This window comes from Paroedura picta, chromosome 6 (assembly GCF_049243985.1).
Source record: "Paroedura picta isolate Pp20150507F chromosome 6, Ppicta_v3.0, whole genome shotgun sequence".
In the NCBI taxonomy this organism is placed as follows: Eukaryota; Metazoa; Chordata; class Lepidosauria; order Squamata; family Gekkonidae; genus Paroedura; species Paroedura picta.
Window position 1 is genome coordinate 52,817,576 of NC_135374.1, and position 4,510 is coordinate 52,822,085.

General features: G+C 35.6%; 1 long non-coding RNA gene across 1 annotated transcript; it reads right to left on the minus strand.

Moving 5' to 3' along the window:
- Window positions 1–3,138: 3,138 nt before the first annotated feature.
- On the minus strand, window positions 3,139–4,109 carry LOC143840686 (uncharacterized). The gene is made up of 2 exons (XR_013232316.1): window positions 3,658–4,109; window positions 3,139–3,284 (listed from the first exon to the last, which is right to left on the minus strand). It is a non-coding gene; the product is annotated as an uncharacterized LOC143840686 (long non-coding RNA).
- Between the last annotated feature and the right edge of the window lie 401 nt (window positions 4,110–4,510).

Below are 4,510 nucleotides of genomic sequence, written 5' to 3' on the forward strand. Positions count from 1 at the left end.
ACAACATTTTTGACTGGACTATTTTCTTTAGCAGATTTCCATGTTTGTTGTTTCCTTGATGCACAGGGTTGTATTTGTTTTTTAAATGTTGTTTGCCATTCACCTTGCTACTGCCATAGGTGTACGTTTCTAATTTGATAGCTCTGTCTCTTTTTGCAAAATAAATACATTGGGGACTGTATTATTGTTCTGAATTTTGTATTTAACCCACCACGAGCCAGCCTGTCTGGGAGTGGTGGGAAATAAATCTAACAATCATCATCATCATCATCATCATACATACATACATAAATAAAATATGTTGAAATCCTGAAATACAAATTTTGAAACATTTTCAGAGTATGGTAACAGAGTGTCTGTTCAACTGAAACAGAAAAGTGACAATTTTTATGACAATATATCTATTTTGTTAACATGTAAGAAGGACTTTTTAAAAGTTTTTTTTTTAAGTACAAGGACGATTAAAAACAAAACAAATCAGAGCTGGCTATCATATTCAGCTATCATACCCAGCTGCAAGTGACTTTTGTTCTCTGAGTATGTTTCTGGAATGTGCAATTCCTATAACCATGACATTAGAACCAGAATTCCATTTCATATTCTTTCTACAGTTTTTCACAGTTAAAAAACTGAGAATACTATGGATAAGTGAGTGATTATTTTTTTTCTGCACCTGTTATACCCAGATGCATTATGTATCTACATATTTGAGTTTATGAGGTTTTTGCAAGCATCTTGTTGCTACCTTTGCTCATATTTGCATTTTAATATACAATAGAGGTAATAGTCTCTTATTGTGTTGATACCTATTTGCCAGCTTTCTATAAGACATTACAATGAAAAGTCTTTATAGGTGTTCTAGTTTATTGTCATTTGTGTTTTCATAATTCTTTTGTGTTATGCAAATGCTCATACTGGCTTCAGATCTGGAATTTTAAAATGATTCAGTTCTTATTATAGATTTCGTTTGCTTCCCTTCTCTTGTGTTATTAAGCAAACAGATGGAAATAAGTACATTTGACTGCTGGTGCTCATTCCTAAAAAAAAGAAATAGAATTAAATTTGACCACAAAATGTGAAAGGCTGTCATGGCTGACACTGTGATAAATAATGATGATCTCTCAGTGGTTATATCATATGCTGAAGAGCATCTTGTTGCAATATGGCTTTATAAAACTTTATTTTATTACCACTGGTTATATAATATCATTAGTCATGCTCTCTAGTAAATGATTAGCCAACCCCTAAAACTTTGCCTCACGGCTTCAGATGAGAATTATCTCTCAGTCACAAATTTATCAGAATATTGTAGGTTTTTGCAAGAATTCTTTAAAAAGGAAATAAATGTGGACAAAGTTACTATGTTCAAAAACAATCAACATGCATATTACTTTTAGTTCTTTCTTCAGTATTAAAGGTTTTTACTCATTGAATATTGAGATCACATGGAAGAAAGTGCTATTTTATTTTCCATTAAAAAACTTACTGTGCAATCTTATGCAGAATTAATCAAAAATTACTGGACATGAATAAGCCTAGACAGAGTAAATCTGTGTAACATGGCACTGTGAAAATGTCATTCTAAGCTTGTCTACTTAGAATACTATTCAGGTCTATTGAAGAGGACTGATTCCTATGAAAGAATCCTTAGGATCACATTGTAAATTACCCATAAGTAAGTCATAAAGCCTATACACATTTCCTTTTCCCAGTTATTAAGAACAATTGTTTCTTTCTTGGAGGTGTGGCTAAAGATGTCGTCCTGAGAGGGTGGCAGGGCATCTGCTCTGCTATCTCTGAAGCCTGACGGGGGTCAATTGCGCAAGCAATTGGCAGAAAAGAGGAGGGGTACGCAAACCCCACCTCACCTTTCTACCCAGGAAGTTCTTGGGGCCGTCTCCAATCCTTTAGGGAGTATATCTCCCTGGATTATAGGCTGTCAGCGTTCCAGGTCCAGAGGACGATTGCCATTTTCTATCTCGGACTTTCTTTTCTTTCTTTAATCTTAAAGTATCTGCCTCAACCCTACACGATGATTTACCACAAATGAACGTTTTGAACTGAGGGGAGGACATCGGCTGAGTTCCAAAACATCATTTACTGCAAGTATCTCTCGTTTTTTTTTCTCCGTCTCTCTTCCTGTATCAAAGCCCTTTGTTTCCCCCCTCCTCTTACTCTGCTCTGCCCGAAGCCACCTTCAGGCAGGCTAATTCTCCTAACTAAGCAGAAGAAGGACTCAAATCAACTCGAATTAATTGGCAAAAGCTCTTATTGTAATTGTTTTGGTTTTCGGAGATAAGAGATAAGAGCTGTGAATGGGAAGATCTCATGAGAACTCTGTGCCAGCACGAGAATATCTGCCTTAACTGACTTCAATACGTCACATGCCAGAGGATAAAACAGAGGACCTCTACTGGCCACTTGTAAAATTGTTTGAGGCCGTTTTTTTTTTTTAAGTCAAAAACATGTCTATGTTAAAAAGATTGGCTCACCTAATAGAGATACAAACCCAAGATTACAAAGTATTTATAGATGGATTGGTCAAAAATATCTCCAAGGAGATCCAAGATGGCAAGGAAGAAGTCTCCAATAGGAATGATGGATCAATAACAGTGGCTGATGACAGCTCTAAACAAGGTGGAAAACCAACAGTAGAAGAGAAATCTGAAATTCTGGAGACGGAAAATGGGATGCCGGAGTTCTGCAGCCCAGATAAGGACACCCTTTTTTAAAAGACATACAGCCATCTCAAAGCAACAGTGTACAAAAATCAATCAAAAGAAATATGGATCTGCAGTGAAAGTAACCGATTTAAAGGAGCTCTTTGGGGAAAAAATTGTATTGATACTGGAGTCCAGGAGGTGCAACGGCCTCAAGATTTATCGATGCATATTCTGCAGGAAAGAGTACAACTGCACTTTCTATGCCAAAGGACAATGGGACAGAATATAAGTCTACGGGAACGACAAGATGTAGCAAGCCTCGAGATGAGACCCCCTTAAGAAGACCGAAAGCTCATATTGTTTTATGTTTAATGTTATACTGTATTCAATATTTCTATTTTTATGAAAAAGGGGAAGCAATGTCTCTTTCTCTCTTGTTTCTTGTTTCTTTTCCTTTGTAGGCATATAGGTAATATAATCATTAGTGTTGGAAATATAAAATGGGGTTCTCCCCCCTTATTTTTTCTTTCTTCTATTAGTGTATTGTTCTAGGACCAAAGCCTACACTGACCTGTAGAAAATGTTTAATGTTAAGCTTTCAACTTAAATCTGAAAATATACCTGTCAGGATGGCTCTTAGAATGGGTCACATATAAATTGTTTTGTAGATGTATCAGAATTAAGGATAAGGAGAAGCTATAGAAGACTGAAAGCTTATATTGTTCTGTTTAATGTTAAGCATTTAATCTAAACCTGGAAATCTTATTATTCTCTGTATTAACAACATATACTGTATCCTACATTGCGATTTTTATGAAAAAGGGGAAGTGGTGCCTTTTTTCTCTCTTTTTTCTTTTCCTTAGTAGGCATATAGGTAATATAATCGTTAGTGTTGGAAATATAAAATGGGGCTTTTCCCCCTTATTTTTTTTATTGGTGTATTGTTATAGGGCTCATATTGATCTGTAGAAAATGCAAAGCTCTCAACTTATACCTGTCAGGATGGCTCTTAGAATGGGTCAAGTATAAATGGTTTGTAGATGTATCTGTATTAAGGATAAGGAGAAATTATGAAATCCTTTTGTAATTTTTTTTCTTTGTACATCTTTAAGGCAAAGCCCTACTTTCCTCTCCCTTCATCAGGGTATTGATACAGGGCCAAAACTCATACTGTTCTATAAGAAATGTCTAATGTTAAGCATCTAACTTAAACCTAGAAATATCTGCCAGGATAGCTCTTAGATTGTATCAAGCAGTTAACGTGAGGTCTACGATCTCTCAAGTAAGTTGATTAATAATAACTTTTCTTTTGTATATCTAAACAGGCCTTTTTTAATGTAGTGGAAATGTGGATGGCTCTTAGACTCATGGCTCTTAGAGTTTTGGGCAAAAGTTTATATCACTGTGGAGTCAATGTGGGGTTGTATATTTTCAAATGATGATTATATTTTATTTACTGCTTTTTGTATCAATAACTCGTGTTGCATCCTATATTTCTATCTTTATGAAAATAAAAAAAATCATTACAATAAAAAAAAGAACAATTGTTTCTTGTTATTGTGAGATGTTTGTGATATAATATAGTGGTTGTATGGCGATGAGTGCCATCAAGCTGCAGTCAACTTCTGGTGACCACTCGTGAGATTTTCAAGACACAAAATGAGCATAGGTGCTTTGCCATTGCTTACCTCTCCACAGCAATCCTGGACTCCCTCAGTGGTCCCTCCATCCAAGTACTAACCAAGGCTTACACTGCTTAGCTTCCAAGAGCTGATGAGATTGACCAAGTTTATGCCATCCAGATCAGGGCATAATACTGCAGTTATAGGATATAATTATTTGCCCTA